This window comes from Oncorhynchus mykiss, chromosome 8 (assembly GCF_013265735.2).
Source record: "Oncorhynchus mykiss isolate Arlee chromosome 8, USDA_OmykA_1.1, whole genome shotgun sequence".
Lineage (NCBI taxonomy): Eukaryota > Metazoa > Chordata > Actinopteri > Salmoniformes > Salmonidae > Oncorhynchus > Oncorhynchus mykiss.
In genome coordinates this window covers 48,900,526-48,925,400 of record NC_048572.1, presented here as the reverse complement: position 1 = coordinate 48,925,400, position 24,875 = coordinate 48,900,526, and the positions used below count along the sequence as shown (strand labels likewise).

The window sequence follows — 24,875 nt, the reverse complement described above, 5'->3', positions numbered from 1 at the left end:
TTCAATGCAAGCTGGATGAAGAAAGCAGACTCATGACTACCTTCTGGACCCCCTGGGGTCGGAAACGCTGGCTCAAGCTCCCGTTTGGTGTCTCAGTGGCGCCTGAGATATACCAACGTAAGCAGCACGAGTTACTGGCTGGGCTCAAGGGCATTGAACCCATCGCCGATGATGTCCTGATCGTAGGCTGTGGTGACACAGACGAAGAAGCAGAACGCGACCACAATGTGAAGCTCCTGGCACTGATGGAGCTCTGCCGATCAGTTAAGCTTCGCCTTGGCCTGAAGAAGCTGCAGTTCAAGGTGAAAGACGTCCATTTCCATGGCCACAATCTCTCGGCAAAAGGCCTGAAGCCAGACCCAGACAAGGTCAGAGCGATCCTCGACATGCCAAACCCGTCTGATGCAAAAGGAGTACAGCGTCTCATCGGCTTTGCAAACTATCTTGCAAAGTTCATGCCACACCTATCAGCAGTCTGTGAGCCTCTGCGCCGGTTGCTGGACAAAGACACACCATGGCACTGGCTACCCAAGCACGAGGCCGCAGTGCAGGAGATAATCTCTGGCTTCATCCATGCCAGTGTTGCGCTACTACGACGTCATGAAGCCTGTCACAATCCAGATCGACTCCAGCCAAAGGGGACTTGGATGCTGCCTTATGCAGGAAGGCCAGCCCGTTGCGTTTGCCTCGAGAGCGCTCACCCCCACCGAACAAAACTATGCACAAATTGAGAAAGAGTGCCTCAGCATCGTCTTCTCCTGCCAGCGATTCCATCACTACTTATATGGGCGAGACCTGGTCATCGCTGAAACTGACCACAAACCACTCATTGCCATATTCAGTAAACCTTGCCCACAACGCGCCCAAGAAGCTTCAAAGCATGCTCCTGACTCTGCAAAACTACAGCCTGAAGGTCATTTACAAGCCAGGACCAGAGATGTACATCAGCGACACACTGAGCAGGGCAACAACACAATGTACAGGCAGAGGCACTGTCTATCAGCGGCAGTCCATCTGTTCGCTACAGCAGGAACAACAAGATGTTCAACAGATCAATCAGGCAGACTACTTAAACGTCACAGATAACCGCCTAGCCCAGATAAGGCAACACACTGACAAGGACGAACACCTACAGTCACTGAAGTCCATGGCTCTCGCAGGTTGGCCATACCTGAAAGAGGAGACACCTTTCACAGTGAGAGAATCCTGGACCTTTCGAGATGAGATCAGCGTGCAAAATGGCGTCTTGTTCAGAGGTCAGAAGGTCATTATTCCCAAATCACTACGTCCAGAGATGCTTACCCGCATACACTCCAGTCACGTTGGAGGTGATGCATGCTACCGCCAGGCTCGTGAAACATTATACTGGCCAAACATGCAAGCAGAAATTAAAGACTTTGTCAGCAACTGTACCACATGCAACGAGTACGCTCATGAACAGCAAAAGGAAACCATGATGTCACACAAACTGCCCACAAGGGCCTGGCAAATCGTCAGCATGGACTTATTCAGCCACAGACAAAAGGACTATCTTCTCATTGTTGATCACTACTCTGACTTTTGGGAAATTGAACTGCTCCCTGACTTGTCTGCAGAGACGGTCATAAAGCGCTGCAAGACGTAGTTTGCAAGGCAAGGTCAGCCTGACAAGGTAATCACGGACAATGTCCCACAATTCACTGCACAGTTCAAGCGTTTTGCCTCAGAATGGGAGTTTGACCACGTGACCTCCTCTCCAAGACACCCAAAAGCAAATGGCAAGGCAGAATCAGCTGTCAAGATTGCAAAAAACCTGTTAAGCAGGGCCTTGCGCGACAGCAACCACCCATGGAAATCGATCTTACAGTGGAGGAACACACCCACCGAAAACATGGACAGCAGCCCAGCACAACGCCTTCTGTCCAGACATCTGAAGACTACCATCCCCGTAGCTAACAAGCTACTTGAGCCCTGCGTCATGGTTGGCGTCACGGACAAACTGCGTCACAGAAAGCAGCTCGCTAAGTGCTTCTACGACCGGACTGCTCGAGACCTACCAGAGCTGGAGGTGGGTGAAACGATAAGGATGAAACCGCTGCCGGGAGACCACACATGACTTTGGAGGCTGGGCACATGCCTGCAGAGAGTTGCACCACATTCTTACCTGGTGGATGTTGGTTGCTCCGTCTATCGTCGCAATCAGGTGGATCTGCGCGTAGCAGAGCAGATAAACCAGAACACGCCATACACTCACCTAGATGAGCTGGATCACAGTCCAGGCCTAAGGGTAAGGGGCGCAGAATTGAGACATGGGCCAACTGAAGGTGAGGCTTCTACCCCACCAAGCTCTCCAGCTCATGCCCCTAATCCTACCCCTGTCAGAGCCAATACTTACTCACGGGTGGGTCGGCTGTGCAAGCCACCGGACAGGCTTACTCTGTAAGCAAGGGACTGTTAACTTGCCCTCGGTTAATTAAAATCGATATTTTTTCTTAAATAATTAAATTAAAATTAAAAAAGGAAGATGACAACTGAAGTAAAAAAGAAAATGTAATGCTTTTTCTATTGTTACGACCTGACTGTTAAGAACTTAATGTTATGCCTTTATGTTTGCACTTTCTATTGAAAAGGATGATGTTACGGAGTCTAGTTGATAGGTAATCGACTAGCCCGACTGTTCCCCGGACTCCAGTTGTAGGGATTTGTACAATGCACAAACAAGGCTATTGAACCTGACATTGGCATAAGATAACCAGTCCATCCAGTATACATAATACAGTTCACACTCAAAGGTGATTACTTGAATTTGTTGAATTTCTGAGTATATGCTAGACCAATTATGTACCAAAGGCATATTTAATCAGTTTTTAAATGTTTTTCTGCCATAATATGCGGTACGCTATGCATTTAATAATGGGGGGGGGGGGGGGGGGGGGGTTGTACTCATAAGTCTATGCATATGCATAAGATCTACTATGCTTATGGGTGTTTTGAATTAATCATCATCTTAGTAAGTGCTGTCCATTTTTTTTTATGTTAGGCTTTGAAACAACATCCACAACAACCATGTTTGGGACTGTTTTAACCTGCTGTTGAACTTCTTTCTTCAAATTGATCATCACAGTGAGGTGAGTTTTAAAAGTACTATAGTCCTACTGTTTTGATTATAATATACAGTACCAGTCAATAGGTTGGACTAACCTACTCATGCGAGGGTTTTTCTTTAATTTGACTATTTTCTACATTGTAGAATAATAATGAAGACATCAAAACTATGATATAACACATATGGAATCATGTTGTAACCAGAACAACAACCTCTCCATCAAAGTCAGCTAAATAAAGGAGCTGTTTGTGGACTACAGAAAACGGAGGGCCAAGCACGCCCCCATTCATTCACATCAATGGGGCTGTAGTGGAGCGGGTCGAGAGCTTCAAGTTCTTCGATGTCCACATCACTAAGGATCTATCATAGTCCACACACACCAACAAAATCATAAAGAGGGGACGACAACACCTCTTCACCCTCAGGAGGCTGAAAGAATTTGGCATGGGCCTCAGATCCTCCAAAAGCTCTACAGCTGCACCATTGAAAGCACCTTGACTGGCTGCATCACCACTTGCTATTGCAAATGCTTGGCATCTGACCGCAAGAGGGCCGAGCACCATGCCATCCAGGACCTCTATACCAGGCGGTGTCAGAGGAAGGCCCTCTGCTACCGCACAGCAAACGTTACCGATGCACCAAGTCTGGAAACAACAGGACCCTGAAAGGATTCTACCCCCAAGCCATAAGATTGCTAAATAGTTGGTTAAATAGTTAAACAAATAGCACCTGCATTAACCATTTTTGCACTCACTTTTTTGACTCAGCATAGACACTGCTGCTACGGTTTATTATCTATCCTGTTGTCTAGGAACTATATTCCTAGTTATATGTACTGTACATACAGTGCATTCTGAATGTATTCAGACCCCTTGAAATAGTATTTTCCCTCAATCTAAAAATTGAGGAGCGATTACAGCCTTGCGTCGTCCCCATAATGACAAAGCAAAAACAGTTTTTTAGATTTTTTTTAACTGATTTATTACAATTACATAAGTATTCAGACCCTTTACTCAGACCTTTGTTGAAGCACCTTTGGGAGCGATTACAGCCTTGCGTCGTCTTGGGTATGACGCTACAAGCTTGGCACACCTGTATTCTTCCCTGCAGATCCTCTCAAGCTCTGTCAGGTTGGATGGGGAGCATCACTGCACAGCTATTTTCAGATCTTTCCAGAGATGTTAGATCGGGTTCAAGTCCGGGCTCTGGCAAGTCCGGGCTCTGGCAAGTCTGGGCTCTGGCTGGGTTTTCTCCAGATGTGATGCCTGGCATTCAGGCCAAAGAGTTCAATCTTGGTTTCATCACACCAGATAATCTTGTTTCTCATGGTCTAATAGTCATTTAGGTGCCTTTTGGCAAACTCAAAGCGGGCTGTCACGTGCCTTTTTATTTTACTGTGGAGTGGCTTATGAGTGGCCACTCTACCATAACCTGATTGGTGGTGTACTGCAGAGAGGGTTGTCCTTATGGAAGGTTCTCCCATCTCCACAGAGGAACTCTGGAGCTCTGTCAGAGTGAACATCAGGTTCTTGGTCACTTCCTTGACCAAGGCCCTTCTCCCCCGATTGGGTCTTGGTGGTTTCAAGCTTCTTCCATTTAAGAATGATGGAGGCCACTGTGTTCTTGGGGACCTTCAATGCTGCAGAAATGATTTGGTACCTTTCCCCAGATCTGTGCCTCAACAAAATCCTGTCACGGAGCTCTACTAACAATTCCTTCGACCTCATGGCTTGGTTTTTACTCTGACATGCACTATCAACTGTGGGACCTTATATAGACAGGTGTGTGCCTTTCCAAATCATGTCCAATCAATTGAATTTACCACCAGAGGACTCCAGTCAAGTTGTAGAAACATCTCAAGGATGATTAATGGAAATAGGATGCACCGGAGGTCAATTTCGAGTCTCATAGCAAAGGGTCTGAATACTTATGTAAATAAGATATTTGTTTTTAATTTTCTATACATTTGCAAACATTTTCAAAAATCTGTTTTTGCTTTGTCATTATTGTGTGTAGATTGATGAGGATTTGTTTTTATTTAATCCATTTTAGAATAAGGCTGTAACGTAACAAAATATGGAAAAAGAAAGGAGTCCGAATACACTGTTTCTACCTCGATTATCTCATACACCTGCACATCGACTCGGTACTGGTACCCCGTGTATATAGCCAAGTTATCGTTACTCATTGTGTATTTATTATTACTTTAATTATTACATGTTACTACTTTTCTATTATTTCTTTATAAGAATTTCACTGTTAGTCTACACCTGTTGTTTATGAAGCATGTGACAAATAACATTTGATTTGATCCATGAGGCTATCCTTCACGGCCATTGATTTCCAACAGCAATGAAGCAGACCCAACCAGCCTTCTAATTTAAAAGTGTGGGCCAGAGACCTTTCACTGAGCTGCTGTATAGTTCTTAGCTCTCACAGGCAAGGGGAGATATTGCATGGGTTCTGAAAGTGCAGGTTGTTTAGGTGTGAGTGTACGTTCATCTGTGCGCACACACCGGTTCACAGCAGTGTCTGCATACATGTGTAATATACAGCTGTTGACTGTTTGAGCCGCAGGCAAAGCTCAGAGATATTAATCACATGTTTACCTCATACGACCACGGCTACTGGATTCACATGTGCTTGCTTGATGGACTTAATGGACGTTTTTATTGATACTCTTGACCTATCTGGGCTGGTGAGATGTGTAGCTTTATGAAAGTTATGAAATTGCAATATACTACAAAAAATGACACCAAAATACTACAGCATCTCATGGTTTCAAAACATAGACATCCAGGTAGTCCATTTAATAAAGTGCCCAGTATCTTCTCTGTGCACTGACCCCAGCACATTCAAGCATCTAAACGTATAATAAAGGCGATGCTCTGCTGATGGAGAGCTGTATACAGCCAACAAATTACTCAAATCAAATAGAATTACTCAAAATTAATTAAAGCCTTTCTTCAAAGACTACGAATATGAAATCTAATATTCCCATCATTATGTGGAGGAAACAACCGCCGAAATTAGGTTATGTTAGTTGGCCAAGCAGATGCCTCTGCCCAAGTTTGGACCATCTCGCTAGCATGAAATCAACATGGGACTGCTTATTCAAAGTAGAGCCTTATGGAGTGAAACACCAACTCGATGGACCTCACATCAGAGAGGCCAGCTTAATCTGATATGTTTTGAAATTACCTAAATAAGATGAAATCCACTTGAGCATTTCCCCCGTTTTGGGTTAGTTCCTTGTGCATCGTGTATTTGTCTTTCACAGAAAATCGAATCAAGTAAATGTTTTGTTATTGTACAGTTCTTATCACAGGATGAAATGATACCTACATTTGCCCAATAATTGACTGCAGCGATTTTTCTGCCATTGAAATCCTTGGGTGGGCCGTCTAAGCGTTTCTTTGGAGCGCCTAAAATCAAACTGTCAGAATTACATTTTCAGTGTGGAAAAGCGCTTTCAGTGTTAACTTAAACCAGAGATAAAGTATGTAGAAAAGATAATGGTCCTATATATTTTTTTATAATATAATCTACACAGTCAGGAAGATTTAAAAATTGCAATAACAATGAATTTAGCGGAATGTATTTTGTGTTTACGTTTGAGCAAAAGAACACACGATTAGCCATGGCAAAATGAGTAGAATGACAGGAAATTTGGTTTGAAACTGCAGCTCTATTGAGAACTTTGAGAAAATGATCTCTACATTTCAGCCACAACGAGTGTGCGACCATGCCAGAAAAAAATCCTGAACTGCCGTCATTTCTGATTTCCATTTCGGCCAGTAACTCAGCATCTGGAAAAGTTTAATCAGTGCAAAAGTTTCCCTATCAAATATAAAGTTGAGAGCTCACCGCAAATGTTTTGCAAAAGGTTTTCATGCACACTATCTGTAGTTCAACCATAGTCAACCTTGTGGAAAAACCACACCAATTTTACATGTGAACAAGTGAAGTGTTTCAAAAACACGTTTTCACAAAATCAGTATAGAATACAGAATCCTTTGTACCATAAGGAAAATACAATCAGCAAGAAAATGAATGAAGGCCCATTGTTAAAAGTTTGGACTCAAATGGATACACTGTTTTATTATGGAGAAGAGGCTCTGTGATTAAATTAATTCAATTTAGAAAGAGGACAACCACTCTGAATGACTTTCAATGTGGGAATGATACAGATTAGAGAAAGGAAGCCTTTGCAAAAGTTTGGGAACCTCTGCTTTATCTTTCATAAGGCCAGAGGAGGTGCATACATTTAAAAGGAATTACAGGCACAAAAGGTCAAAGAATGCACCACTGACAAGATACAGGATCTGAAAGTGGCTTACACAATTAACATAAGCTGTGTACTTTTTTTCTTTGTATGAATAAAAGGTTACGGATAAAGTACAAATGACTGCCTTTGCTTTCGGCACCCAAGGCAAGTCTGTATAGGAATACTAATGCTCTGAAATACCACCTCCCATCATTCATAATGAGTATTGTGAGATGTGTTTATTCACTATTTATTGGACTTGCTCATTACCATCGTATCATGACCTTTACGTTGGAGTGATTTTGCTTCCCTTTACTGTTGAGAGTTCTCACCGACCTTGAAAAAAAAAACACCAGACGAATCCAGGCCATATACAGAATACAGTCTAACTTCAGCAAGAACAGACAAGGTTAGGTTAATTCAAAGCCTGTGTACACCTGAGGCAGATACAATATACAGTGGGGCAAAAAGGTATTTAGTCAGCCACCAATTGTGCAAGTTCTCCCACTTAAAAAGATGAGAGAGGCCTGTAATTTTCATCATAGGTACACTTCAACTATGACAGACAAAATGAGAAAAAATAATCCAGAAAATCACATTGTAGGATTTTTAATGAAGTTATTTGCAAATGATGGTAGAAAATAAGTATTTAGTCAATAATAAAAGTTCTCTCAATACTAGAGCAGTGATGTTTTGGGGCTGTTGCTGGGCAACACGGACTTTCAACTCCCTCCAAAGATTTTCTATGGGGTTGAGAGCTGGAGACTGGCTAGGCCACTCCAGGACCTTGAAATGCTTCTTACGAAGCCACTCCTTCTTTACCCAGGGGGTGTGTTTGGGATCATTGTCATGCGGAAAGACCCAGCCACGTTTCATCTTCAATGCCCTTGCTGATGGAAGGAGGTTTTCACTCAAAATCTCACAATACATGGCCCCATTCATTGTTTCCTTTACACGGATCAGTCGTCCTGGTCCCTTTGCAGAAAAACAGCCCCAAAGCATGATGTTTCCACCACCATGCTTCACAGTAGGTATGGTGTTCTTTGGATGCAACTCAGCATTCTTTGTCCTCCAAACACGACGAGTTGAGTTTTTACCAAAAAGTTATATTTTGGTTTCATCTGACCATATGACATTCTCCCAATCTTCTTCTGGATCATCCAAATGCTCTCTAGCAAACTTCAGACGGGCCTGGACATGTACTGGCTTAAGCAGGGGGACACGTCTGGCACTGCAGGATTTGAGTTCCTGGTGGCGTAGTGTGTTACTGATGGTAGGCTTTGTTACTTTGGTCCCAGCTCTCTGCAGGTCATTCACTAGGTCCCCCCGTGTGGTTCTGGGATTTTTGCTCACCGTTCTTGTGATAATTTTGACCCCATGGGGTGAGATCTTGCGTGGAGCCCCAGATCGAGGGAGATTATCAGTGGTCTTGTATGTCTTCCATTTCCAAATAATTGCTCCCACAGTTGATTTCTTCAAACCAAGCTGCTTACCTCTTGCAGATTCAGTCTTCCCAGCCTGGTGCAGGTCTACAATTTTGTTTCTGGTGTTCTTTGACAGCTCTTTGGTCTTGGCCATAGTGGAGTTTGGAGTGTGACAGTTTGAGGTTGTGGACAGGTGTCTTTTATACTGATAACAAGTTCAAACAGGTGCCATTAATACAGGTAACGAGTGGAGGACAGAGGAGCCTCTTAAAGAAGTTACAGGTCTGTGAGAGCCAGAAATATTGCTTGTTTGTAGGTGACCAAATACGTGTTTTCCACCATAATTTGCAAATAAATTCATTAAAAATCCTACAATGGGATTTTCTGGATTTATTTTCTAATTTTGTCTGTCATGGTTGAAGTGTACCTATGATGAAAATTACAGGCCTCTCTCGTCTTTTTAAGTGGGAACTTGCACAATTGGTGGCTGACTAAATACTTTTTTGCCCCACTGTATATACAAAAGTATAAGGGCACCCCTTTAAATTAGTGGGTTTGGATATTTCAGCCACATCCGTTGCTGACAAGTGTATATATATTACACAGCCATGCAATCTCCATAGACAAACATCGGCAGTAGAATGGCCTTAATGAAGTGCTCAGTGACTTTCATGTGGCACTGTCATAAGATACGACCTTTCAACAAGTAAGTTTGTCAAATTTATGCCCTACTAGAGCTTCCCCGGTCAACTGTAAGTGCTGTTATTGTGAAGTGGAAATGTCTAAGAGCAACAATGGCTCAGCCACAAAGTGGTAGGCCACACAAGCTCACAGAACAGGACCGCCAAGTGCTGAAGCGCTTAAAATCATTTGTCCTCGGTTGCAACAGTCACTACAGACTTCCAAACTGCCTCTGGAAGCAACGTCAGCACGAACTGTTCATCTGCAGTTTCATGAAATGGGTTTCCATGGCTGAGCAGCCGAACACAAGCCTAAGTTCACCATGTGCAATACCAAGCGTCAGCTGGAGTGGTTTGAAGCCCGCTGCCATTGGACTCTGGAGCAGTGGAAACGTCTTCTCTGGAGTGATGAATCACGCTTCACCATCTGACAGTACGAGGGACGAATCTGGGTTTGGCGGATTCCAGGAGAACTCTACCTGCCCGAATGCAGAGTGCCAACTGTAAAGTTTGGTGTAGGAGGAATAATGGTCTGGGGCTATTTTTTATGGTTCGGGCCAGCTGCCTTAGTTCCAGTGAAGGGAAATGTTAACGCTACAGCATACAATGACATTCTAGACGATTCTGCGCTTCCAACTTTGTGGCAACAGTTTGGGGAAGGCCCTGTCCTGTTTCAGCATGACAATGCCCCTGTGCACAATGCGAGGTCCATACAGAAATGGTTTGTTGAGATTGGTGTGGAAGAACTTGACTGACCTGCACAAAGCCATGACCTCAACCCCATCCAACACCTTTGGCATGAATTGGAATGCCGACTGCGAGCCAGCCCTAATCGCCCAACATCAGTGCCCAACCTCACTAATGTTAATTTGGCTGAATGGAAGCAAGTCCCCGCAGCAATGTTCCAATATCTAGTTGAAAGCCTTCCCAGATGAGTGGAGGCTGTTATAGCAGCAAAGGGGGAACCAACTCCATATGAATGCCTATGATTTTGGAATTAGATGTTCGACGAGCAGGTGTCCACATACTTTTGGTCATGTAGTGCATTACCGTATGCAGGATCACGAAGCAATGATGGGGGGAAGGAAGTTCAAAAAGAGGAAGGAAGTGATTTTCAATATAATAGAGGACAATGACACTGCGAGATAAGGATACAAATGCAAAGAGGAGTTGGACTGGCTAAATGGTTGCCCAGGGCTACTAACTAAGCAAGCCCTTTTAATGTGAAATAAGATGTGTGACAGCAATAATGTTTTCCGGTTTTAAACCTGCCTAGTTCTCATCTCAGGCCATTAAGTTGAGGCAGCAGGTTCTAAAGTCATTCCAGACATCACTTAACTACAATAATGGCCGTTCAGGTCCAAAGGCGAGACTGATGTATGCAACATTCAACTGTTTTACAGCCTCAAAACCAAAGCTAATGTCATAATGTCATGCTAATGTCATGAGCACAGCTTCTTGAGGGTCCTCTTGAGGGTAAGTTAGTGTGCTTTTCTTTAGGGAGATTGCTTATTCAGCGATATGATGTTCCTATGCTGGGCAACTAACAACATAGAATAAAGACGGTGTTACAACTTGAGATCTGCACACTTAACACAAATGTCCACATAAGTCACCCATTGACATCAATTAATGATTTTACATGAAAGTCTGAGTTGTGTACACTTACCTCACCTCTGAATTGGCCTGAAAGAGAATATGAAGTGAGAGGTTTTCCTTGTCAGTATTTGTTGTCACACAGCTGTCAAGAAAAACAACCAAGAAAACGGTGCAGATAGATAGGGCAGCAGTATTTTGTTTTTTATGTGTTATTTCTTACATTATTAGCCCAGAATATTTTTTGTGTTATTACATACAGACAGGAAGATCTTTTGGATATCAGAGCGGCGGTAACTCACCAGCATTACGATCAGGAATACGAATTTCCCAAATCACATCCTTTGTTCGTACCCCCCCAGGGCAATTGAACTGATTCCAGAGGCTGATCCAAAATACCGCCGGCAGAGAAGAGGGATTCAGAGTGGACATCAAGTCCGAGTATATTACTCGCTAATGTTCAGTCTCTGGATAATAAAGTTGACGAGCTCACGGAGACGATTTTCTTCCAGAGAGACATCAGGGATAGTAACATACCCTGTTTTACGGAAAGATGGCTCTCTCGGGATATACCCAAAGCTCAGTTCATTGCGCAGACAGGAATACATTTGGGAAGGAAAAGGGTGGGGGTGTATGGTTCATGATTAACTACTCATGGTGTGATTGTGATAACATACAGGAACTCAAGTCCTTTTGTTCACCCGACCTAGAATACCTCACAATCAAATGCAGACTGTATTCCCCCCCCAAGAGACATCTCTTTGGTTATAGTCACAGCCGTGTATCTTCCCCCTCAAGCCGATACCACGACGGCCCGCAAAGAATTTCACTGGACTTTAGGCAAACTGGAAACCACATATCCTGAGGCTGCATTTACAGTAGCTGGGGATTTTAGCAAAGCAAATTTGAGGAAAACGCAACCGAAGTTCTATCAACACATTGACTGTAGTACTCGCGCTGCTAAAACACTCAACCACTGCTACTATGGGCAGATACTCAAACACGAAGTACCAGTGCTAAGGAATATTCAACGCTGGTCTAACAAATTGGAATCCACACTTCAAGATTGTTTTGATCACGCGGACTGGGATATGTTCTGGGTAGCCTCTGATAATAACATCGGCGAACACACTGTGACTGAGTTTATCAGGAAGTGTATAGGAGATGTTGTACCCACTGTGACTATTAAAACCTACCCTAACCAGAAACCGTGGATAGATGGCAGCATTCACGCAAAACTGAAAACAGGAACCACTGCATTTAACCATGGCAAGGTGACTAGGAATATGGCCGAATACAAACTGTGTAGTTATTCCTTCCGTAAGGCAATCAAACAGACAAAACGTCAGTACAAAGACAAAGTGGAGTCGTAATTCAACGGCTCAGACACTACACGTATGTGACAGGGTCTACAGACAATCACGGACTACAAAGGGAAAACCAGTCACGTTGCGGACACTGACTTCTTGCTTCCGGACCAGCTAAACACCTTCTTCGCCTGCTTCGAGTATAACACAGTGCTACCGACCACTGTGGGCTCTCCTTCTCCGTGGCAGATGTGAGTAAACACATTTAAGCGTATTAACCCTCACAAGGCTGCCGGCCGAGATGGCATCCTTAGCAGCATCCTCAGAGCATGCGTAGACCAGCTGGCTGGAGTGTTCATGGGCATATTCAATCTCTCCCTATCCCAGTCTGCTGTCCCCACATGCTTCAAGATGGCCACCATTGTTCCTGTACCCAAGAAAGCTAAGGTACCTGAACTAAATGACTATCGCCCCGTAGCACTCACTTCAGTAGCACTCACTACCTGACCTGACACCCTAAACCCACTTCAATTTGCTTAACGCCCCAATAGATCCACAGACGATAGATCCACAGATCCATGCAATCGCCATCGCACTGCACACTGACCTATCCCATCTGGACAAGAGGAATACCTATGTAAGAATGCTGTTCATTGATTATAGCTCAGCATTCAAAACCATAGTACCCTCCAAACTCATCATTAAGTTCGAGGTCCTGGGTCTAAACCCCAACCTGTGCAACTGGGTACTGGACTTCCTGATGGGCCGCCCCTGAGTGGTGGTGAAGGTAGGAAACAACACCTCCACTTCGCTGATCTTCAACACTTGGGCCCCACAAGGGTGTGTGCTCAGCCCCCTCCTGTACTCCCAGTTCACCCTTGATTGCGTGGCCATGCATGCCTCCAACTCAATCATCAAGTTTGCAGATGACACAACAGTAGTAGGCCTGATGACTAACAACGAGACAGCCTACAGGGAGGACATGAGGGCCCTGGGAGTGTGGTGCCAGGAAAATAACCTTTCACTCAAAGTCAACAAAACAAAGGAGCTGATCGTGGTCTTCAGGAAATAGCAGAGGGAGCACCCCCCTATCCACATCGACGGGACCGCAGTGGAGAAGGTGTAAAGCTTAAGGTTCCTCGGTGTACACATTAATGACAAACTGAAATGGTCCACCCACACAGACAGTGTGGTGAAGAAGGTGCAACAGTGCCTCCTCAACTTCAGGAGGCTGAAGAAATTTGGCTTGGTAACTAAATCACTCACAGATGCACTTTTACAGATGCACAATTTAGAGCATCTTGTCGGGCTGTATCACGGGGTGAGTCACGGGCTGTACCGCCTGGTACGGCAACTACACCGCCCACAACCGCAGGGTTCTCCAGAGGGTGGTGCGGTCTGCCCAACGCAACACCGGGGAAAAACTACCTTCCCTCCAGGACACCTACACCTATGTCACAGGAAGGCCAAAAATATAATCAAGGCCATCATCCACCACTGCTTGTTCACCCCGCTATCATACAGAAGGCGAGGTCAGTACAGGTGCATCAAAGCTGGCACCGAGAGACTGAAAAACAGCTTCTATCTCAAGGCCATCAGACTGTTAAATAGACATCACTAGCACATTAGATGCTGCTGCCTTATAGACTTGAAATCACTGGCCACTTTAATAATGGAACACTAGTCACTTTAATAATGTTTACATATTTTGCATCACTCATCTTATATGTATATACTCTATTCGGAGGAGAAGGCTGTCGTTTTACGGTCCCCTAACCAATTGTGCTATCGTGTGTTTTTTCACGTTATTTGTAACTTATTTTGTTCATAATGTTTCTGCCACCGTCTCTTATATAAGGACAGCGATTATTCACCCAGTACTGGAAGAAGATTTTTTCTTTAACAAGTCGGACACAAAGGATTTACACCAGACACAAAGAGACGGAGATATCGGGGACGTAGGTCTGGGTGCCTTGTAATGAAACGGCGGCGAGTGGGTAATCTGCCTTTACCATCGGTCCCTATTGGCCAATGTACAATCATTGGATAATGAAAGAGACAAACTACGAACATGTATATCCTACCAACGGTACTTTAAAAACTGTAATATCTTATGTTTCACTGAGTCGTCTGTCGAGTTTTACGTGTTTTCGGCAAGCTAGAACAGCAGTCTCTATGTATATTTGTAATCAACAGCTGGTGCATGAAATCAAAGGACGTCTCAAGGTTTTGCTCGCCTGTGGAAGAGTATCCCATGATAACCTGTAGACCACACTATTTACCAGGAGAGTTTTGATCTATATTCTTCGTAGCTGTCTATTTACCACCACAAACCAATGATGGCACTAAGATCGCACTCAATTAGCTGTAAAAAAGAAAAACACTCATCCAGAAGCAGAGCCCCTAGTGGCCGGGGACTTTAATGCAGGGAAACTTAAGTTGACCTAATTTCTACCGGCATGTTAAATGTGCAACCAGAGGGAAAACAGCTCTAGACCCCCTTTACTCCACACACAGATGCGTACAAAGCTAGCCCTCCATTTGACAAATCTGACCATAATTCTATCCTCCAGATTCCTGCTTACAAGCAAAAACTAAAGCAGGAAGCACCAGTGACTCGGTCAATAAAAAAGTGGTCAGAGGAAGAAGATGCTAAACTACAGGACTGTTTTGCTAACAACAGACTGGAATATGTTCTGGGATTCTTCCGACGGCATTGAGGAGTACACCACATCAGTCACTGGCTTCATCAATAAGTGCATTGATTATGTCGTCCCCGCAGTGACTGTACGTACATATCCCAACCAGAAGCCATGGATTACAGGCAACATCCACACTGAGCTAAAGGCTAGAGCTGACGCCTTCAAGGAGCGGGACTCTAACCCGGAAGTTTATAAAAAATCCCGCTATGCCCTCCAACGAACCATCAAACAGGCAAAGTGTCAATACAGGACTAAGATTGAATCGTACTACACTGGCTCCGAAGCTCGTCAGATGTGGCAAGGCTTGCAAACTATTACAGACTACAAAGGGAAGCACAGCCACAAGCTGCCCAGTGACACGAGCCAACCAGATGAGCTAAATTACTTCTATGCTCGCTTCGAGGCAAGTAACACTGAAACATGCATGAGAGCGTCAGCTGTTCCAGACGACTGTGTGATCATGCTCTCTGTTGCCGATGTGAGTAAGACCTTTAAACAGGTCAACATTCACAAGGCCGTAGAGCCAGATGGATTACCAGGATGTGTACTCCCAGCATGCTCTGACCAACTGGCAAGTGTCTTCACTAACATTTTCAACCTGTCCCTGATTGAGTCTATTCCACCAACATTTTTCAAGCATCTACCCAAGAACACTAAGGTCACCTGCCTAAATGACTACTGACCGTAGTACTCACGTCTGTAGCCATGAAGTGCTTTGAAAGTCTGGTCATGGCTCACATCAACACCATTATTCCAGAAACTCTAGACCCACTCCAAATTGTATACCGCCCAAACACATCCACAGATGATGCAATCTCTATTGCATTCCACACTGCCCTTTCACACCTGGACAAAAGGAACACTTATGTGAGAATGCTATTCATTGACTACAGCTTCGGGTTCAACACCATAGTGCCCTCAAAACTCATCACTAAGCTAAGGACCCTGGGACTAAACACCTCCCTCTGCAACTGGATCCTGGACTTCCTGACGGGCCGCCCCAAGGTGGTATGGCACAATTCCAAACTCCAGACATGTGTGAGGGACTGAAACAGCATCACAGAGTAGGACTGATAAAATTACTCGGAGTCACTGTTGAAGTGATTATTTCAGTAAGGGTAGGTAACAACACATCCGCCACCCTGACCCTCAACACGGGGGCCCCTCAGGGGTGCATGCTCAGTCCCCTCCTGTACTCCCTGTTCACTCATGATTGCATGGCCAGGCACGACTCCAACACCATCATTAAGTTTGCTGATGACACAACAGTGGTAGGACTGTTCACCGACAACGATGAGACAGCCTATAGGGAGGAGGTCAGAGACCTGGAGCCAGGACAACAACCTCTCCCTCAACGCAATCAAGACATGCGTCCTGGTTACATCACTGCCTGGTACGGCAATTGCTCAGCCTCTGACCGCAAGGCACTACAGAGGGTAGTGCGTACGGCCCAGTACATCACTGGGGCTAAGCTACCTGACATCCAGGACCTCTACACCAGGTGGTGTCAGAGGAAGGCCCTAAAAATTGTCAAAGACTCCAGCCACCCTAGTCATAGACTGCTCTCTCTGCTACCGCACGGCAAGCGGTACCGGAGCACCAAGTCTAGGTCCAATAGACTTCTTAACAGCTTCTACCCCCAAGCCATAAAACTCCTGAACAGCTAATCAAATGGCTACCCAGACTATTTGCATTGTCTCCCCCCTCTTTTGTGCTGCTGCTACTCTCTGTTTATTATCTATGCATAGTCACTTTAACTCCAACTACATGTAGATTTTACCTCGATTAACCTGTGCCCCCGAACATTAACTCTGTACCGGTACCCTCTGTATATAGCCTCGCTATTGCTATTTTACTGCTGCTCTTTAATTATTTGTTACTTCTATTTTTATCTTAACACTTATTTTCTTAAAACTGCATTGTTAGTTAAGGGCTTGTAAGTAAGCATTTCACTGTAAGGTTTAAACCTGTTGTATTCGGCACATGTGACAAATAAAATTTGATTTGATTATTTTCTACTGTATCTTACTATATGCCGCTCTGACATTGCTCGTGTGTGTGTATTGTGTGTATTGTTGTGAAATTGGTAGATATTACTGCACTGTTGGAGCTAGAAACACGAAAGTTTCGCTACACCCGCAATAACATCTGCTAAACACGTGTATGTGACCAATAACATTTCATTTTATTTTGATTTGATGTTGCAGCAGAGCTCAGCTTAGCGAACGCTTGTGTATATGGAAAGATGCTTAACAGTATATGTGTGGGTGCTGACTACTGCAGCCTCTTGGTTTACACTATCGTAAATATTTGATACCAAACACATTTAAATTGTGTGTATACTATAAATGTGTATACTTTCTGTTTTGTTCCCCTCTAAGTGATTATTTCTTAGAAGGATGATTTATGATACATTTATGATTGTTCTTCCACTGAGTATTTTTCTGACAAGCCTGCATAAGACAAATCCTACAAGCCTGAGTGTATAACACTGAAACTGAGAAATAATCACTTCAAGAGTGACTCTGAGTAATTCCTCAGCCACAGCCAATGGAAAATCGAGCCTTGTTGATGTCTGGGAGCAACAGTGCCCAGCGACCACACACCATGCCTCAGATTCAGATGCCAAAACTTGTCAAAGGGTTAGTAAATTGGCTCCTTGTGGAACGTACTGTTATCACTTCAGATAAGTAATGCGGAACCACTAAATGTCTCATATAGTGGGTAACTTAGTAAGCAATAAATCAAGACTAAGAGACTTGAAATGATCAAAATGAAATGTCCCAGGCAAAACTCTGGGAGCTGGTGTGATGCTATGTGAGCTTCCTTTCAAGTTGGAGGCAAAAAAACTATTTAAGAAGAGAAAAAGTCAAGATAGTTCTGTGAATATAAAAAGTTTTAACAATGTCACAAGGATACCACTTATCTAACCTGAAGGGATGCACTAACAATGTTTCTGTATGAAATTAAATTGTAAATATTTTATGATACTGCCCATAGCTCTACCGAAAAGCACCCTTTTTTTGTTTTAGAAGTAAGCCGTTGAAGAGAAGAAAATAACAATTTTCTGTCCATTTCAACTTAATTTCCCAAACAATTTATGAATTAAACCATGCAGGAGTATCACTAAACATAATTTTTTTTATGAAAAATGCATCTGTATTTAATAGGCCTAAACGATGGTTGTATTCTGTTGTTCGCCATGGCTCACTGCCACTGCCAAACCAGTGTGGAAAAGCTTTTTAATGGAACATGCATTGTTTAGCAAAATTCAATTGAAAAAAAAATGGATTCATGATACAAAGTCAGATGTGCCATTTTTAGATTTTAGCCCACTGAATGTCTCTGCACTGCCTGCATCTCTTAAGGGGCAGATGGAAAATCAACACGTACAGTATATATCTTCGTGACAACATGTCTTATGGGCTGACATTCCAGCTTTTATAATTTGTGGTCAAAGGAGAGGGACTAGTATTGGGTAGGATTGGGGCAGTTAAAACTGGTTTGGATGTACAATACTGGGTTGAAACATGACATTTTATTGGTGCCAATGGGTATTAATGCAGGTCTGGACACATTTGCCAGTGGTGTTTTAAACAGGCTTATGGAGACTATTAAAAAGAGCTATAGCTGCTAAATGCTGTTGTATAAAGATAGCAGAGAGCCTGAGATGTTATAAAAAGAGGATATGCACTGGTTCTGGCCTAGAACAACCCGAGCATCCCACATATGGCCAGTTTCAATAAACTTGTGTTTATATCAGGAAAAAGATCACAGGAACATTGGTGATTCTTTCTTTACAGCCTATTGAGGCCTGGTTGGATGGACTAATGGACTTTGGACAGTTTAATGTGCAAGGCAGCAAATGAGCGGGGCTTCGGGCAATTAGGAGAGATTAGGAGGGTGCCCAACTCCAAAAACAACAGTAAAAACCACACAAAGAGGCAGACCAATATCTCTGAATAAGCCCCAGTGGAGTATTTACATAACCTTCATGATCTAACACTCAGACAACTTAACTCATGAGAAGCCAATATGGCACAATTCCAAACTCCAGACATCTGTGAGGGACTGAAGCAGCATCACAGAGTAGGACTGATAAAATTACTTGGAGTCACTGTTGAAGTGATTATTTCAGTTAGCTTGAAATCACATGAAATTAAGTCATTGGTATCCTGAATCTCTGGTACAGTGTAAAGCCTAGTGTTTATGATCTGAACACATAACTAAACTCTTTTCTGTAACACTTTTTAAATGCGTCAAGGGATTTAGAATGTCAATGAAAACATGTCATAGTGTTTTTAGATCGTAAACACCAGAACATGTTTATTCGCTGTAACACTTTTTAAACACATTAACACGTTTATTCTCACAATGTGCTTCGGTTTAAAACACTAAACACTGGGAGTGTTGTTTTTACACTGTGGGGTGTAAAATACGTATTTTCATATTTCCCAGCGTGCCTTTTGAGTGAATGAGAGAGATACCCACCAATGACTGTGTTTGTTAGTGACAGAGACCTGGTTGTTGCATTACATAAATTATACTCCTGAAGCTTTCACCAAGTGACTGCCTTAGTGAATTTGTTTCAATTAAAAGTAAACTCTTTATGGCAACATCTTATACATTACATAATGCCTTTAGTTATGGCCTAGTTATCCTCCACATTGCGGTCTGAAAATCCTGGCTCACGGGCCACATCAGACCTGCATGTCACAATACGCTGGTTTGTGAAGTGAGGGAGGATATTCAAGAATTTGAATATTTTATCACACTCAACCTGTACCCTGAATGACTACTATGGTGATGGAATTAATAAACAAGACTAGCTAACAGATTGGATTAGTTTAGAAAAATGTCAGTTATTTATCTTTGTATAGATTCATTAATTAATCAATGTGCATGAGGAAATGAAATAGATATTAAAACAAACTATTCTAAAAATCTCCCTGCAACAAAGCATACTGGGAAAAATTATAGGAGAAGGAGGCCCCTCCTACATCTTTTTCACTTTGAGTTAACAGAAATAGATTTAACAAGGTGTAACAAGGAGTAATAACACCACTCAATTAAAAATATGCATTAAATTAAATGTCATGTTCACTTGTGCTGAAATGTAGGTAAGGTGACAGACATTCCTAACACTGAACTGAATAAAAGACATGGAAGGTCACATACATTTCTAATGATTAGATGCACTCAAAACAGGATGATAGGAAAGTAAACACTTGTGTTTCAAATCGAAACGCTCAGGAGATATAGATGTCCTCCTGGTTGGAACTGAGTGGAAAAGGCTGACTATCATGATTAATTCTGTATTCTGAACGCCTGTGTTAAAGATGAGAATACTAGCAAATCAAAATACCTAATGTGCCTACATGCCTAATGTTTAATAAGTTTTAAACATTGACGTTTTGGTTATAAACGTGTCAGATGTCATGGTTTTACACTATAGGCATCGGACCATATCACTGCATGGTTTATCAGTAAATAGACAGCTATAAATCCACACACACCGCCACAGTTGATTGTGACTAAAGCTCTTGAAGCATCTCCCGTGCAATACAATTGTATCTATACTCTCATTCTTGGCGAGGAAGCCTATGGTGAGTCTATCTTCGACTTTACAATCTTGCACTCTTGCTACAGTCTCCCAACAAAAAATGTGACAGACAGCACACTGTTGTTAAAACAATCTGGTCTTTGAAAGGACATGATAGCCGACCTGTTGGTGCCCTCACATGCATTTCATGATCCTTTTAAGACCGCATATGAATCGTGTGAAAACTATTATATTTTAACAGACTAAATAACCAATTTGACTCACAACACAGTCGGGCGTGCACTTTAAACACTAATGAAGACTAAACAAAATGTCTAAACACTGTAAATAAGATTCGTTTTTGATGCCAGAGCTATTTTCATGTAGCCTACAGTGAACACCATAATGCAGTTTAATCAAGCAGAGATAATGTTTAACTAGCCTGATTTAATGTGTATGACAAGATATATATATTTATATATATATATATATATATATTTTTACATCTATCACATTATCTATCACAAATGAGTCAGAGACTTCAGAAGGGTATGTCGAAACAAGATATTAATTGATGATATATGGAAGTTTGAATAGAAAGAACCCATCATTCATCTAGACCTGCATGCTACGGTTGGAACTGATGACTATCGATATGCAATTGTGATATTCAAATTAAACTATAAAAAAAAGAATACCAAGCATATCCCCTCTACGCATTGTGCTGGCCAGATTCCAAAAGCGCACACCACATCGAGGATTGCCTATATCTATTTTACAACCACATTTGAAACATAACCAAACGCTAATAATGAAGCAACTCTGTAGTACACTTACCAAATAGTGAATTGGCAAAGCCGTACCATACACATCCACTTTTTCCTATGAGCCATCTTCCTTGCGTACTTGCCGCGAAACTGAACGGAGTGCCCACCACACACACAAGCAGATCGCTGAAGGAAATGTTAATTAGTAGCAGGTTGATAGGCGAGCGCAGCACCTTGTAGCGGCAGAAGAGGACGAGAACCAGGAGGTTGTTGAGGAATCCGAAGGTACCAATAAAGCCCAAACACACAGCGACTATCAGGTTCCCGGTCGGGCTTAAGGTGGTGCGGTATGACGCTTCCAGATTCCTGTCTCCAGCACCCGCACACAACGCGCCATTGGTCCTTGTGCAGCCGCCGAGGCTCACGTTGGGCACAATCATCGCAATCCGTTTTCTCAGCACAAGCGTGTGGTTGGCATTTTTAGGAGGGACGAAAAATGTGGGATTCTGAGTTAAAATCCATTAAGGTTGATTGCAGAGAAACGTTTTGCTTTGAATAATTTGTTTTCCAAATGTATAACTTTGTTTCCCAGTTCATGGTTTAAAACCAGAACAAAGTTTGATAAGGCTGTGCTCCACCATGTGGAAGTTAAAATCCACACACCGCAGGACTAGACTCTCTCCGTCTGTGTTGATATTATTGTACTACTTTCACAGATGACGTGAGCGCCGTGGAACTGAGCATTTTGTATTCGCAGGGGGTCCAAATGACCTGAAAATGCAGTGAGGGTTAAAAGGCCAACGCAGATGAAAGCGAGCGAATAGAAGTTATACTGCGGCTGCCTGACCTCTGCCACTTCCACCTTTTATTTTGCTGCCACTTCCACTACAGAAAAAGTAGGGTACAGTTGGCTACACCACCCATATGCAGCCGACTCTCAACTTCTTTTTACCAAAATCTAACCAAATTTAGGCTAAGTGCTGTGATAGTAGCCTATCACTGAAACTGTTATTCTGTACCTTAGTAACCACCACGTGCAGGCGCGGTCCATGGTCCTGAAATCTTTGCCAATTGAATTACATCACTACATCAAATATATCCACCAATCAACGGTGCGAAAAGTTTCGTACAAAATAGTTCATTTTATGAATGTCAGCATCCCATGAGAGAGGAGCTACTCTTCTGTTTCAGAGCAATACTTTTGTTCCTTTTGTTTTACTCGCCTTTTCATTCCTAGCATTTAATCACTCCTTAAAAGACAAGAACACATGTAAATCGGTTATAGGCTACACATGACAGTGTGTGCATGTTTTGTGCTTGCTATCGATCCTTCTTCGTTGTTAAGGTAATTTATCATTTCTGTCTAAACATAGGTGAAGTTGCAAATCCAATAAAGCCAATTCATTTTCAAGCTGTGTATTGTTGTCGTGGATGATTTCAGACCGAGAAGATATGACATTTCATACAATTTTGGTTAAGATTAGCTGCTGTACAGAGCTCTGATTTTAAAGCTCTGATCTTTAAAATATATATATATATATTCCTGTATAATTTGTGATTGTTCTAAAAGAATCCTATTGGTTTCTCACAATCCTATCGGAATCCTATTGGACAATGTTTTCCTATTGGAAATCAAAAGTAATTCAATTGGATCCTATACGATTCTTGCAACCCTATAGGATTTTGTGTCACCTCTATCAGAATCCTATTGGAATCCTATTGGACTACTTTTTTCCTATTGGAAATCAAAAGATATCATATTGGATTCCATAGGTTTTTGATCATTCTTGTAGGATATTGTCACCCCAATCAAAATTGTTTTAGAACGTTTTTCTTAATCAACCCATTGAATTATTGTTTGTCGTCATTTTTTCCAGTACCATACAACAACATTAATTACAACATTTTCGTTGATCGGAAACAACAATTCTATATTAATGTCGGTTTTATTCACCACCACAATACGAGAGTGACTCAAGGCTGCAAGTTAATTTGCAGTATGACCAGCAGTACAGTACAAAAAACATACTCACTTGAGTTATTTGATTTGATTCTTATACATGCAACTTCCTGTCTTTGATTTAGACATTACAACATATCTAATTTTACAGTGCCTTCAGAAAGTATTCATACCCCTTGACTTATTCCAAGTTTTGTTGTGTTGACTGAATGCAAAATGGATAAATAGATTAGTTTTCTTACCGATCTACACACAATACCCCATAATGACAAAGTGAAAGCATGTTTTTAGAAAATGTGCAAATTCTTTGAAAATTAAATACAGAAATCTCCTTTACATACAGTACTAGTCAAAAGTTTGGACACACCTACTCATTCAAGGTATTTTTTAAAGTATGTTTTCTACATTGGAGAGTAATAGTGAAGACATCAAACTATGAAATTACACTTATGAAATCATTTAGTAACCAAACAAGTGTGTTTAAAATTCAGATTCTTCAAAGTAGCCACCCTTTGCCTTGATGACATATTTGCACACTCTTGGCATTCTTTCAACCAGCTTCATGAGGAAGGCCTTCCAACAGTCTTGAAGGAATTCCCACATATGCTGAGCACTTGTTGGCTGCTTTTATTTCACTCTGCGGTCCAACTCATCCCAAACCATTTCAATTGGGTTGAGGTCGGGTGATTGTGGAGGCAGGGCATCTGATTCAGGACTCCATCACTCTCCTTGGTCAAATAGCCCTTGCGCAGCCTGGAGGTGTGTTGGATCATTGTCCTGTTGAAAAACAAATGTGCCTTGTTAAAAGTTAATTTGTGGAATTTCTTTCCTTCTTGATGCGTTTGAGCTAATCAGTTGTGTTGTGACAAGGTAAGGGTGGTATACAGAAGATAGACCTATTTGGTAAAAGACCAAGTCCGTATTATGCCAAGAACAGCTCAAATAAGCAAATAGTAACAACAGTCCATCATTACTTTAAGACATGAAGGTCAATCAATCCGGAAAATTTCAAGAACTTTGAAAGTTTCTTCAAGTGCAGTCGCAAAAACCATCAAGCGCTATGATGTAACTGGCTCTGATGAGGACCACCACAGGAAAGGATGACCCAGAGTTACCTCGGCTGCAGGGGATAAGTTCATTATAGTTAATTGCACTTCAGATTGCAGCCCAAATAAATGCTTCACAGAGTTCAAGTAACAGACACATGTCAACATCACATGTTCAGCGGAAACTGCGTGAATCAGGCCTTCATGGTCGAATTCCTGCAAACAAACCACTACTAAAGGACACCAATAAGAAGAGACTTGATTGGGCCAAGAAACACGAGCAATGGAAATGAGACCAGTGGATATCTGTCCTTTGGTCTGATGAGTCCAAATTTGAGATTTTTGGTTCCAACCGCCGTGTCTTTGTGAGACGCAGAGTAGGTGAACGGATGATCTCTGCATGTGTGGTTCCCACTGTGAAGCACGGAGGAGGAAGTGTTATGGTTTAGGGGTGCTTTGCTGGTGACACTGTCTGTGATTTATTTCAAGTCACACTTAA

At 42.5% G+C, this 24,875-nt stretch overlaps 1 pseudogene; it reads right to left on the bottom strand.

The window, feature by feature from the left end:
• The window catches only part of LOC110530923, a 28,742-nt pseudogene extending 6,278 nt beyond the window's left edge, over positions 1 to 22,464 (bottom strand).
• Between the last annotated feature and the right edge of the window lie 2,411 nt (positions 22,465 to 24,875).